The 15,117-nt window shown below is 44.7% G+C and overlaps 1 protein-coding gene across 4 annotated transcripts in view; it reads left to right on the top strand.

Moving 5' to 3' along the window:
• Nucleotides 1–15,117, top strand: part of LOC123755764 (von Willebrand factor A domain-containing protein 5A-like) — a 273,896-nt gene that overhangs the window by 224,116 nt on the left and 34,663 nt on the right. The gene's annotated exons all lie outside the window — the stretch shown is intronic.

Here is a 15,117-nt window from a genome sequence, read left to right as displayed (position 1 = left end):
ACTTAAAATATTTATGATTTACCAATTTATGTTACTACACTGACTCTCAATTTCACAATATTGTATAAACTTTGATGAATCGCTCGTCTATGGGTCATCCAATAATGTTAGCAGACTTCTAGATGTTACCACTGCTAGGTTTAGGCTCGGCTACAAGTACCTCTGGAAGTTTGTAACATCTGATGATGTAGATTTGACTAAATGTAAACTCTGTCAGAAGAACTATTCGCATACTTTGCGTCATTATATAATGGAATGTGAAAAATCGCGGAATTTAAAGATAACAACATCAATAGTGTCCATGAAATGTGTAAGTACTTCATTCACAATAATGTGCTGCCCGAAATCTTAGCGAAGTATCCAAAATTTGCTTACTGTAGGTAATGCATACACATGACTGTAAAGCTGCCGCCCAGTTGGGTGGGTGTGGAGCACATGACTGTAAAGCTGCCGCCCAGTTGGGTGGGTGTGGAGCACATGACTGTAAAGCTGCCGCCCAGTTGGGTGGGTGTGGAGCACATGACTGTAAAGCTGCCGCCCAGTTGGGTGGGTGTGGAGCACATGACTGTAAAGCTGCCGCCCAGTTGGGTGGGTGTGGAGCACATGACTGTAAAGCTGCCGCCCAGTTGGGAGGGTGTGGAGCACATGACTGTAAAGCAGCCGCCCAGTTGGGTGGGTGTGGAGCACATGACTGTAAAGCAGCCGCCCAGTTGGGTGGGTGTGGAGCACATGACTGTAAAGCTGCCGCCTGTGGTGTTTGTGTGTTACTGAGGAAGTCTTGGTTGTAGGGTTGATGTAAAGTCATGACTTGGTTACTGACTTTAATACTTAATATGATTACATGACTAGTAGCTACCAAGCTTGGCGGGCGTCCTGTACGCTCTATTGTTTACCTTCTCTCTCTGGCGTCTCAGCCGCCGCACATAGAAAACGGATGGTACCATTTTCTGTGAACATGACATCCCTCCTTTTCTTTAAAAAGAATGAATACAGGATGTCTACCATGCTTGTAGCACAAAGCAAAGTTATTGACACAAAGTAAGTTATTACCATATCAAGAGATACTGCATACATTTAACATTAATTAAGCACACAAAGAATTTAAACAACTTAATCTTTTCCACAAAGGATTTCAATGTTAAAAATACATATGCAATGTTAAACAAACATGAAAGAAACTGTACTACAAAGTTACAAAATATTGAATGAGATATCTGCATTATTCAAACAATATTAAATTTAGTTTAGCACAATAAGTAAATACTTTTCATTACATAGGAACACAATTAATCATCAAATCGTGTAGGGCGTTTAACATGTCGTTTAGGACGAGAGTCCTTAAATGCAATAACATCCCTTGATGAATTGTTTGTCGGGTTATAACTATTTTTTTCTTTTTCTTTTGCACGACTTTGCACTTCATCATTTTCTACACTAGTTGGAATCACTTTGAAATAAGCCATATTACGTGTTATACTATGATCTCTATTACTAGCTGTTACCATAGTTCCTTTTACACTAATCACTTTATATGGTTTTGTATCATACGGCATATCTAACTTTCCCTCTTTTTTCTTTTTAACGAGAACAGTGTCACCAACCTTTATGAACTGTTCCTTTGCACGTTGATCATGAGCAATTTTCATTTTGCCCTTGGCTAGTGCATCCTTCTGAGCGAGACGTTTATCCGTTACCTCGGCTGGCATGACGGGTAGTGCGATTCTCATAGGACGTCCAAATAAAAGTTCGCCAGGCGACTTGCCCAGTGTTCCATGCGGTGTTGCACGGTAGTTCCTGAGAAAAGCATACATAGCTTGTTTCCAGGATCGTCCTTCGGCATGAGCACAGCGTACCGCTTTCACGAGAGGTTGCATGAATCTCTCAACTTCTCCATTTGCTTGAGGATGTAGTGGCATCACACGGCGGTGTTTGAATCCAATATGCTCAGCAAAGTTGACAAAGTCTTGTCCATTGAATGGCGGTCCATTGTCCGTCTTGACAACTTCAGGAATGCCAAAGTTTGAAAAGATCTTGTCAAGTTTCGGGATGACGGCCTTTGCAGATGTGGAATTGATGATTTCTACTTCTGGATAACGTGAGTGATCATCAATGACTACCATCAAGTACTCTCCAGTTGGTAGTGGTCCGCAGAAGTCCATTGATACTTCCGTCCATGGTGCAGCGGGTAGTGGTGAAGGTTGTAGAGGTGTTGGTCTTGAAGTATCCACTGCAGCTTGGCAAGGGACACAGGCATCATGCATATCCTTTGCTTGACGATCAATACCAGGAAACCACACCTTTTCTCGTAGCAGCTGTTTGGTCCTAACAAGACCTTGGTGTCCTTGATGTGCAAGCTTCAGAGCACGTTGCTGGAGAACAGCTGGAATGACGATACGAGTACCTCGCAGCACAGTGTCGCGTTGTTGCGTAACACTTAATTCTGTCCGGATGCGTTCAAGTGCTTTGAATGCATCTTGGTCAACTCCTGAGGGTGGGATGCGTGGAAACTTTTTCTTAGTCAATGCATCCACCGTTGCTTGCAGAGTTGGGTCCTCTAGGGTTGCAGTACGGATTTCATCAAGAGTAAGAGCCTTAGGGACTGCATCACAGGTTACAGAGTGTACATATTCCTCGGCAACTTGCTGATGCTTGGTGATGGTGAAACTGTTTGCAGGATGTCGACTGATGTAATCAGCGGGATTGCCTGCACCCGGCTTGTATTTCACCGTAAAGTTGTATGGTTGCAGACGAAGAGCCCATCTCTCAATGCGAGCTGGTGATTTGGACTTTGGATTATTGAAGATGGTCTCCAACGGTTTGTGGTCAGTGACTATCGTGGTGAAGGGTGCACCAAGCAGATACACATTGAAGTGTTCACAGCCCCATACAAGAGCAAGAGCTTCCTTCTCTGTCTGACTGTATCGTTGCTCAACATCTGTGAGAGAACGGCTGGCGTTGGCAATTACTACTCGGGAATCTGGTTGACCAGGTTTGTGTTGGGCTAAAACAGCACCTAAACCAACAGGACTAGCATCCACCGTTAACTCAGTGTCCATTGATGGATCAAAGTATGCAGCAGTCGCATTCTCTACTAGTGCATCTTTCACAGCATCAAATGCATTTTGCTCGATATCGCTCCAGTACCATGATGCATTTTTCTTCAGGAGCTCACGTAGAGGCTTCGTAATGGTAGCAAAATCTGGAATGAAGCGAGAACAGTAGTTTGCCATTCCCAGAAAACTATGTACTTCAGTGGACGTTGAAGGAGGTGCAGCATTCTTGATATCTGCAACTTTCTTAGGATCTGGAGACAGACCTTTGTCACTAAGTACATGTCCAAAGAATTCAATTTTATGTTGATTGAACTCACACTTTGCTCGGCTTAACGTCAGATTCTTTTCTCGTAAGCGTTGCAATGTTGCACGAAGAGCTTTGTCGTGTTCAGCTTGGGTACGGCCATAAACAATGATGTCATCAGACATGTTGTCAGCATTAGGTATATCTTGCAATACCTGGCTGATGATGTGCTGGAATACCTCGGCAGCACTGTTGATACCAAAACTCAGGCGCTTGTACCTATACAGACCTCGATGTGTCGTAAACGTTGTGATGAAGCGACTCTCATCATCAAGTTCAAGCTGATGATAGCCCTTGTTTAAATCTAACTTGCTGAATATAGTTGCACCATTCAAGCGGTAGATCATATCATCTACAGTCGGTGTAGGATGGCGTTCACGCATTATTGCCTTGTTGGGAACACGCATGTCCACACAAATGCGTATCTCATCTGGATTCTTCGGCTTTGGTGGAGTGACAATTGGGCTTACCCATGGTGTTGGGCCTGTTACTGGTTCAATGATATCTAGTTCCATCAGCCTATCCAGTTCGGCATCGACTTTCTTGCGAGTATGGAATGGTTGTCGGCGATGTGGTTGGGCAACTGGAATTACATCTGGGTTGATATGCAGATGTACTTTGCTATCAGTATAACAACCTATGGATTTAAATCGATCCGAAAATTCAGCAACAATACCATCAACATTGTTTGCAGATTCCACTGCTACAGCATTAGAAAGCTGAAGTAGCCCCAATTTGGTTGAAGTCTTGTAACTGAGTAAAGACTCCTTTGCATTCCTAACAACATGGAATGTAGTAATGAGCATTGCATTCTTTGACTTAATCTCTGCAGTGAAAGTTCCAATCACTGGCAAGGCTACCTTTGAAGCATAGGCAGTGGCTTTGCCATTATAGTTCTCAAGCTTTGGGAACTGTTTTTTAAATTTTTCATAGTGGCACTCAGCAATGGTGTCAATGTTTGATCCAGTGTCAATGAGAACCTTGAGACAAATACCAGCAATGTATACACATGTCTCTAGGTTGTTTGGAAGATCATTCCATTCTGTGATTGCTTGTACTCCATAAGTATAATCACATTCACTGTCATCTGAGACTGGTTGTAATGAAATGTTGTCTTGTACATTATTAACATTCTGGATATGAGGTGCAATATTGTGTTTACCACCTCGACCCCTATGACCTGATCCTCGTACAGTGCTTTTATTCATTGACTGTGGTTTCTTTAGTGCGGAACGACACAGCACCAGAATGACCTAGTTTTCCACACTCATAGCACTTCTTACCTTGAGCAGGACAAACATTATCTTGGTGTGGGTAGTCTCCTCCACAATTGTAACATTTATTGTTGACACCCTCTGATGTGGGTCGTTGTGACTGCTTGAGCCTTGTTCCTTGACCCCAGTTGTGACGTGGTTCTCGGCTAAATTTACTGTTAGGTTTGCCATGATATCTTCTTTGATCACGGTGTCCTCCCTGAACCTTACGTACCTCATCACTGTTAGTAACAGTGGCAGAACCGTTATTAGCACTGCACTCCATGACACGAGCATCACGTGCAGCATCTTCCATTCGACGAGCCATATCCAGTATCTTGGTAAGAGAACTGTCATCATCAACAAGTTCTAGAGCTCTTCGAAGAAGACATGTAGATGTGCATGATTCAATTATTTGCTGTTTGATTTCTTTGTCAACATCAGCAAACTCACAATGGGCTGCTAAACCCTGCAGACGTGTGTGGTATTGATCCACAGTTTCATTAGAGAGTTGTTTTGCTCTCCTGAAATGCATAATTTCCATAGCAGTATTTTGCCTTGGTTTGAAATGCTCTGTTAGTTTGGCTTTGGCAGTGTCATAATCTTTGGCACCACCAGTGTCTTTCAGTGTGTCAAAGATGTCACAAACTCTATCACCTGCATAATGAAGTAGAAAGGCACGCTTTCTTTCAGCACTTTTGATGTCAGAAACTATCAACAAATTTTCAAACTTTTTAAGCCATTTGACCCACCTCTGTGACAGGTTTGTCTGGTCACAGTCAGGATCAAATGCAGGAAACTGAGGTATATTTGCCATTTTTACTGAATAAATGTAACTTATCACTTAAATGTTCCTCAGAATATTAAACACTTACTGCACTGTATATGTTAGTCAAGAATTCACTGTAATTACTTTAATTTTGCAAAGCACACAAGCATTTTAATGCAAAAGTTCACAACAGTGCACAATATAGCAGCAACTGACTTCTTACCTAGCCCTTGTGTACATGTGTTGTTCCTACTCACAGCAGCAGCACAGCAGTTGGCACAGCAGTTGGTACAGCAGCAGTTGGTACAGCAGTTGGTGCAGCAGTTGGTGCAGCAGTTGGTACAGCAGTCAGTTCAGTGTGATGAATTTTGTAGCACGAAGCGTCGTTTCGTAACCAAAACATCAGGTTTTGTACACATCAAAGCGTCGTTTCGTACACAACGTCGGCAGATTCCTCAGTACAGTTTCTTCAGCACAGCTTGGGTAGCACACAGCATCGGTTAGCACACAGCATCGTTTAGCACACAGCATTGGTTAGCACACAGCATCGGTTAGCATACAGCATCGGGTATGGCGCTCACAGCTTCTCTTCCTCCTCCAGGCAGCATGCTTCTCCCTTGTGTTTGAAACTGAACAAATACCTGCGTTCACAGTTCATCCTCGTCGCCAATGTGGTGTTTGTGTGTTACTGAGGAAGTCTTGGTTGTAGGGTTGATGTAAAGTCATGACTTGGTTACTGACTTTAATACTTAATATGATTACATGACTAGTAGCTACCAAGCTTGGCGGGCGTCCTGTACGCTCTATTGTTTACCTTCTCTCTCTGGCGTCTCAGCCGCCGCACATAGAAAACGGATGGTACCATTTTCTGTGAACATGACACCGCCCAGTTGGGTGGGTGTGGAGCACATGACTGTAAAGCTGCCGCCCAGTTGGGTGGGTGTGGAGCACATGACTGTAAAGCTGCCGCCCAGTTGGGTGGGTGTGGAGCACATGACTGTAAAGCTGCCGCCCAGTTGGGTGGGTGTGGAGCACATGACTGTAAAGCTGCCGCCCAGTTGGGTGGGTGTGGAGCACATGACTGTAAAGCTGCCGCCCAGTTGGGTGGGTGTGGAGCACATGACTGTAAAGCTGCCGCCCAGTTGGGTGGGTGTGGAGCACATGACTGTAAAGCTGCCACCCAGTTGGGTGGGTGTGCAGCAAGACTAGTAACTGTGTGACTCACCATAAATGTAAAGTGCCTTGTATAGTGACTGTTGTGAGCCTCTTGTTGAATCACTTGTGACACAAAAGATTACTGATGTGTGTATTTGTGGTGGTGATTAAATATGTATGTGTATGTATATATGTATACGTATGAATATGTACATGTATGCATAAGTATGTGTATATTAATAATTTTGTAACTAGCGTCAAAAGATTGTTATTTGCTTAGCTAAACGAACTAGAGGGTTCAGTTCCTGAACCGATTATGTGCCTCTGTAATCCTTTACACCACCGCCCACGGGATGTGTATTATGGGGTGCATAATAAAGAAAGAAAATGAATGGACCGAACCCCACAATTCATTTAGCTAAGCAAGTTACAATCTTGATGAGCTAGTTACAAAATTCACTATAAATCGTCACATCATAAATGGGTTCGAGATGGACCACAAGTAGTGCATTACATAATTTATCAGTATTGTGCAGCCTGTGATCCCCGCCTGACTGGATACTGATACCTAGGTAATTTTCATGTGTCCGGACACCGGCAATAAGGTGGTATTATTTATTTAACTTAAGATATATATATTTTTAAATGTTGTCACATTAACGGCTACGTCTTCCTTTCTTCTGACATATAGATTTTTAAGATTAATTAAAATATATGGAAACTAATTATACAATTTATTGGCTGGTGTGCAGGGCTTCACACTCTCAGAGCTAGCCATCAAGTAACTATCAAAACGCATATATCTTCGTTTTCACTTCAGTTATATTTATCACAAAGGATTTTAAATGTAGCCTATATTTCTACCTTTCAGATGACATAAATACTTTCGTTAATTACAATATCTAGATCAAACTAACATTGATTTTCAAAAGGTTGTATATTTTCCATCAATGGAGAGCATCAGCCAAGAAGCCTTCTTTAAAATATGAATATCTTTCCTCACCCAATAAGATCTAATCTCTGAATAAAACGCAAAAAAAGACTTGATTGTAACCTATCTACCGCTGCCCATTGGATGGGGGAGAGGGGGTTATGTGTAGGATAAACATATCAATTGTGACACTAGCCCTCCATATATGTCAGTTGCTTAAATTATAAACTGTACTTGTGGTCGGACTCGAGCCCATTGTTGATGTGACAATGTGCATTGACTTTTGTAACTAGCTTATCAAGATTATAACTTGCTTGGCTATATGAATTGTGGGGCTCAGTCCCTGAGCCCATTATGTGCCTCTGTAACACTCCACTATCGCTCATAGGATGGGTATGGGGTGCATAATAAATGAACTAAAATATGCTCTGCCTTTTTGATAACATATACAATTATAAGCTTTATTTGTGAATCTCAATTAATTAAACAATATATCAAAGAGCCTGTAGGGGTTCGGTGAGATGAGCGAAGACACATGGGAGATTTTACATAAGTACAGTACATGGTAGTTTAAGTAGCGAACGCATGTCAACGAATAACGAGTATATATAACAAAACTATTGTCCTATGAAGTCGATTTAACTTCCAAACATATATTTTTTTAATAAATGTTAAATGTTTTCTGGCTAGTTATGTTAGATTTTATTAAAAATACGTATTCTACTTGTTAACATTATAATTTAAATTTGTGATAATTTGTGCAGAGAAGTGCGACAACTGGATATGCCAACAAACACTTTCCAAACAACGATATTTCTTGGATAAGTCGCTCCACAACATTGACGCTTGGACCGTCGACTTCCTTTGATGCTACTTATTTACTTATTTCATAATGAAATTATATTAGTTTGGAGTAAATATATGTTTTCTCATGTTCTGCATTCAGCACCCACATTATAGTAAATATACCATATTACTTCATTACTTAAATAATGCTAGGAGGGTTTCAGTAGCTTTGGGCCTTTAGTGGACAGAATCTCCAATAGATGGGGCGAGAGTCGCTCCCTCTCTCTCGCCCGAGCAAGAGTCGAAACTTAATTTAAAATTGATATATCTTTGTTCTCGAACGAGATATATTTCATTTGGTGAAATCATAATAATGTTCATATCTCGGTCTTTCTGGAGGCATATAAGATTTTAGGCTTTATTAACGTATCTTTGTTAATTATACAATATATCTGCAAGTGCGTAGGCGTCTGCACTCCATGCCCGACAAGCTACTGAGCGCTACTATAAAAACATATGTATCTTCACTTGAGCTATAAATATGTCTATTGTAATGTATTTAAAATGAAGCTCTTATTTCTATCTTGCTTAAGACATATAAAACATTTGTGTTTATTAACGAATTTACGTGAAATAAACATTGATCTGAGAGAGTTGCTCTGTCGTTCAGTCTGTACGGGGTGGGAGCTCCGTAATTTTTAAAATACATGTATCTTCATTAGAACTTTAAATATGTCCATGGTAAAGTGTTTAAAGTGAAGCTTATATGTCTGCCTTTCTTGAGACATATAAAACATATATGTTTATTAACGAATTCACGTGAAATAAACATTGTTCTGAGAGAGAGTTGCTCGGTCGATCAATCTGTCCGGGGTTAAAGCTCGGCTATTATAAAAGTACACGTATCTTCGCTTTAAATTTAAATATGCCCATGGTAAGGTATTTAGAATGAAGCTTATATTTATATCTTTCTTGTGACATATAAAACTCTTACGTTTATTAAGGAATCTGTGTGAAATAGGGATGGTTCTGAGATGAATGCTGCGGTTTTCGAGCTCGACGTGCGGCAATGGACGCCATACACATCCAGTGGGTGTTATTGGACCCTATACCCATTTTATTTGTGGTTGGAGCCCCATACCCATTCTATGGGTGGTTGGAGCCCCATACCCATCCTGTTGGTTGTAGTGGAGGCCATACTCATCCTGTGGGTGGTATTGGACCCCATACCCTTCCTGTGGGTGGATGTGATCCCCATACTCCTCATGTGGGTGGATGTGACCCTCATACCCATCCTGTGGGTGGTATTGGACCCCTTTCCCACCTAACAGGCGGTAGGTGACAATATACCCATCCTAGCTATATTTGGTATAGTAGACACAATACCGTCCTATTTGCAGTAGTTTACCCCATAGACATTCCAACGTAACATCGTTTTCTGTTAGCGTTCCTACAAAACATCCTTTAAAGATTTGTAAAGCACAAACTATGGTATATAATATTGATTGGTGAAGGACTGTTATTCTATGTAATAATTTTTAGTGCTTATTATAATTTACTAAGAACAACAAATATTTCTCAAAACAAAACTACGAACCTTCAATAGGAAGTAGCTGATCTGTAATATTCAAGAGCATGGATAATAGTAGGTAAATTTCACAACCCATGTGGGACCTGAAAACTACAATTTTCCTTATAATTGAACCAATAACGAATATTCTGCTATCTATGTTGACGGACGGGTACTGTGACACGTAAATTGGTACGTGAGGAAGAGTTTGGGCCTTGGTAAAAAAAAGTAACTGGGAATATATCACATATTTACTAATTCATATTCAACATATTGACTTTAAGCATTAAGTCATATATGTGCTGTCTTGTGTGAGAACGGGTTGATATATGACCGAACCTAACCAACCCTACCTAACCTAACCAAACCTATCTTTATAGGTTAGGTTAGGTTTGGTAGCCAGAAAAGTTAGGTTAGGTAAGGTTAGGTAGGTTAGGTAGTCGAAAAACAATTAATACTAGCTTGGGGCCGGATACCCAAAAAACTATTACCATCAGAAAAGAACCCGGTTGCGTCCCAGTAGAGCCGTAACATCACCTGATCCCCTTGGTCACCTGTCCCCCGTGGTCACCTGTCTCCCATGGTCACCTGTCACCTGCCCTCCATGGTCACCTGTCCCCCGTGGTCACCTGTCCCCCGTGGTCACCTGTCCCCTGTGGTCACTGTCCTCCATGGTTACTGTCCCGCGTGGTCACTAGTCCCCCATGGTCACCTGTCTCTTGTGGTCACCTGTCCACCGTGGCCACGGTCACCTGTCCATCGTGGTCACCTGTCCTCCGTGGTAACTGTCTCTCGTCGTCACCTGTCCCCTGTGGTCACTGTCCCTCATGGTCACCTGTTCCCTGTGGTCACCTGTTCCTCGTGGTCACTGTCCACCGTGGTCACTGTCCCCCGTGGTCACCTGTCCCCCATGGTCACCTGTCTCCCGTGGTCACCTGTTCCTCGTGGTCACTGTCCACCGTGGTCACCAATCTCCCGTGGTCACATGTCCCCCATGGTCACCTGTCCCCCGTGGTCACCTGTCGCACGCGGTCACCTGTCCCCCGTGGTCACTTGTCCTCTGTGGTCACTGTCCCCCGAGGTCACCTGTCCCCCATGGTGACCTGTCCCCCGTGGTCACTGTCCCCAGTGGTCACTTGTCCCCCGTGGTAACTGTCCCCCGTGATCACCTGTCCCCTGTGGTCATTGTCCCCCGTGGTCATCTGTCCTCCGTGGTAACTGTCCCGCTGTGGTCACCTGTCCCTCGTGGTCACCTGTCCCCCCGTGGTCACTGTCCCCTGTGGTCACCTGTCCCCCGTGGTCACTGTCCCCCATGGTCACCTGTCCCTCGTGGTCACCTGTCTCTCGTGGTCTCTTGTCCTCCGTGGTCACTATCCCCCATGGTTACCTGTCCCTCGTTATCACCTGTCCCCAAAGGTCACCTGTTTCCCGTGGTCACTGTCCCCCATGGTCACCTGTCCCCCGTTGTCTCCTGTCTTTCGTGTTCACCTGTCCCCCGTGGTCACCTGTCCCCCAAGGTCACTGTCCCCCATGGTCACCTGTCCCCCATGGCCACCTGTCCCCCATGGTCTCCTGTCCCCCATGGTCACCTATCCCCCATGGTAACTGTCCCCCGTGATCACCTGTCCCCCATGGTCACCTGTCCCCCATGGTCACTGTCCCCCGTGGTCACTGTCCCCCGTGGTCACCTGTCCCTCGTGATCACTGTCCCCCATGGTCACCTGTTCCCTGTGATCACTGTCCCCTACGGTCACCTGTCCCTCTTGGTCACCTGTCCCCTGTTGTCACCTGTCCCTCGTGGTCACCTGTCCCCCACGGTCACCTGTCCCTCAGCGTCACCTGTCCCCCGTGTTCACTATCCCCGCATGGTCACCTGTCCCTCGTTTGTCACCTGTCACCCGTGGGCACATCTCCCCCATGGTCAATGTCCCCCATGAGCACCTGTCCCCTATGGTCACTGTCCCTCACGGTCACCTGTCCCCTGTGGTCACCTTTCCCCCATGGTCAATGTCCCCCATGAGCACCTGTCTCCCGTGGTCACTGTCCCCTACGGTCACCTGTCCCCTGTGGTCATCTGTCCTCAGTGGTGACTGTCCCTCGTGGTCAAGTATCCCCCGTGGTCACCTGTCCCCCATGGTCACTGTCCCCCATGAGCACCTGTCCCCTGTGGTCACCAGTCCCTCGTGGTCACCTGTCCCCAGTGGTCACTGTCTCCTACGGTCACCTGTCCCCCGTGGTCACCTCTCCTCAGTGGTCACTCTCCCCCGTGGTTGTAACAGAGGGTGGGGGAAATGAGAATCGGGAGTAAGTAGGAAGTGAGTAGGAGAAGTAGAAGAGGTAGAAGGGTAGATGAAGAAATGTAGATAGTAGAAGACAAAATGCTGCCACCATCCATTCTAGACCATTACATACAAGACAAGGTATGGAACTTGTCTGTATCACCAAATTCTCAAAGGTGTTAGCACGAGGTCATTATTAGTCTGTTCCATCTGTATCATGTACTCATTAAAATCCTGAAACCAGTAACCGCAGAGGCTTTCTCAAAAACTCTAGGGAACAAAGTTAAAGACAATTTAAATAATAAATTCAACAATTATATTTTTCATGATAAGTATCATAATTTAAGCCATTCAACTTAATGTTCAAGACACAAAGTGCAAAGTGAGTCATCATCCAAGAATTCGAGAACCCTACAACTTGACTGCCCCTGATCCTCACACAACAGTTGTAACACGACTAAGTCACCTTAATGTTCAACTCACCAAGTGTCTGCCTATAGCTGGATAGAGAGTGAGGGGGGGGGGGGCTGTAGTTGACAGAGACTGTCCCGCCCTGCCGGCTGACAGCCTCCCTGGCTAGGCTGTCTTCTCTGCTCTGCTGGCTGGCTCCTACTCTCCTGTCCCCGAATCGATAGCTGTCCGAGTATATATTGGCGAATCTAGTAACTAACTCCGCCCACAAGTAGATAGCCTCAGGCACTCTACCAAGCCACTCCTTAAATGTCGGCATGTTTGAAGACCAATTATCTGATTAGCAGGAGCAAGGTGGAATTCGCATGATCTGACCTCAGGTCACTTGAGGTCATTAACGCTTAGAGGTGTGAGACTCAGGCCAACCAAACTGGCGCCTCTCAAATCCTTGTCTGTGACTCTTGTATCTCCATGTATGTATAAAATAAAACTAAACCAAACACCTTTACGGTGTTACATCTCCCCTTCTCCCCGAAATAAAGTTTTTGCAACACTGCTAAAGCAAGCTAGTTGTGTGCGACAACTTTATCAACTTAAAAAAAAATACATCCTAGCTAAACAAATATACATCATCCTACACTAAAAATGAAATATATAGACAGACGTCCATTGTCTCTGGCTGGGCGACGTCACTGCTTGGTCTTGTAGATAATCCTGTACCACATTCCTTCAACACAACTGCCTCCGTCGCTTGTCCGTCGTTAACGCACAACAACCCTTAGTCAACCAGGAAGCCGTTACTACTTGAACTGCGCACAGGACCATGGAATTTGGTTGTCCCAGCTGATCTGTTATTGGCCCTACGTCAGTCACCATGAGAGACGTATATTGGGGTTCTTCACAGCTATAGGGACTACAAGTTTCGAGACCTCCATATAGTTGCCACCATAGAAATCCCATCTTACTTTCTCCTCCCTGTTGCTCCAGTACGCCTCCTTCAGAGAGCCACTTCTGACAGCCTCATCAAGTCCGCACGACACAGGAGGAATCACTCAACAGAGCAACATGCTTGCAGGAGGGGCGGCCAGATAAGGCAAACGATCCTGTCTTGCAATTACGTTCCATGCAATGATGCTGACACCAGCAAGGGACACTAGGCATCGTGTCTCACTCAGCTTGGTCTTATCTTCTTCTTTCTTCTCTCTTCCTCCTCCCATGGGTCTTTGACAAGCGACCTGGGGTCCATTGGGGTCCGTCCGTCCTGGGGTCCATCCTGGGTAGACCGATGTTGGTGGGACAGACTGGAGTCATTGTTGTTCCTCTTCCATCTTTACTGGGTCGTCTGCAGAACGACCTGGGGTCCACTAGGGTCCGTCCGTCCTGGGGTTCACTAGGGTCCGTCCGTCCTGGGGTCCGTCCGTCCTGGGGTCCACTGGGGTCCGTCCGTCCTGGGGTCCACTGGGTAGACCATTTTAACCGACCGAGAGGGCTGCATCTTGGGGGTCCCCTGGGGTGGTGGTGGTGGTGGGGCCATGACATCCAGGTAGGGGACTAGTCGTCATGGCGGTGATAAACACCCGTGAGTATGGTACAAGGCAGCCGTCTCCCTCTTTTGTATGTGTGCCTCGCCTCTGGCTCCAACCTGTGAATGAACATAAAGGCAACAATACCCGTGTTCCAAAATGTTGTGTGACCCTGTAGTTTGTATAGGGTTCACACAGTCCAATCATAATGCTCTCCTGGCAACGACTACACTTAAATTTTAATAATCCAATTAACACTGAATGATATTGACTTGGTGGAACATAAAACAGTAACAGAGTAAAGTTGAGAGAAGAGAGAATAAGGTCATCCCTACTTTTAACATGTCACCTAAAACAATCTCCACAAAAAAATATCAATACTAATAGAGACAAAACACTAGCCTAACTTAACTATACCGTTCCTAACCTTACGTCCTTAAATAACCGTTACTCCCACCCTTAACCTACAGCCACCTACGTGACCCAGAGTGATTCCCTCGCTTCTCCGCAGGTCCACAACTCAAAACTTTTGCCACTCCTGTGACTAGACTATCTAACGTCGAGCGTCCCCAACGTGAAGTCTACTGACATACTAAGCCTCCCCCTAGCATGCTGTACAAAACCAGTACACCTCAGGTTATTGCGTTCAAATGGAGTAAAACAGTCGATCGCAATAATCTGAGCAGAACCACCACTTAAAACTACTTAAGAACAACACCTGCCACTCCCCAACTGACCTGGACACCAGCGGAGGCTGGGTGTCCCCCTGGGACATGCGAGGTCACCTGTCACACTCAGCTGACCTGCACTACCACCAACCGCTAAGTTCCCAAATCGCAAAAATTATCACTAACATAAATCACTACACACGCAAGTTCTGGTGAACATTCCCTGAACTTCACAAAACTCACAAAATCACTAAAACACAACACCAGAGAATCACTATCTCCTAACCTGAAAAAAACTCGCTAAATCGCGAATATTAAACACCTGTCAAGATCTCCCTGATAGGGCCTGAGCGGCAAAAGACACATGGGACTGAACAATGTTAAATGAACACTAGCTCCATACACATTGTTCAAC

Source organism: Procambarus clarkii, chromosome 55 (genome assembly GCF_040958095.1).
Source record: "Procambarus clarkii isolate CNS0578487 chromosome 55, FALCON_Pclarkii_2.0, whole genome shotgun sequence".
Taxonomy (NCBI): Eukaryota; Metazoa; Arthropoda; class Malacostraca; order Decapoda; family Cambaridae; genus Procambarus; species Procambarus clarkii.
The sequence above is the reverse complement of the archived record's forward strand: the minus strand, read 5'-3'. Positions and strand labels throughout refer to the sequence as shown.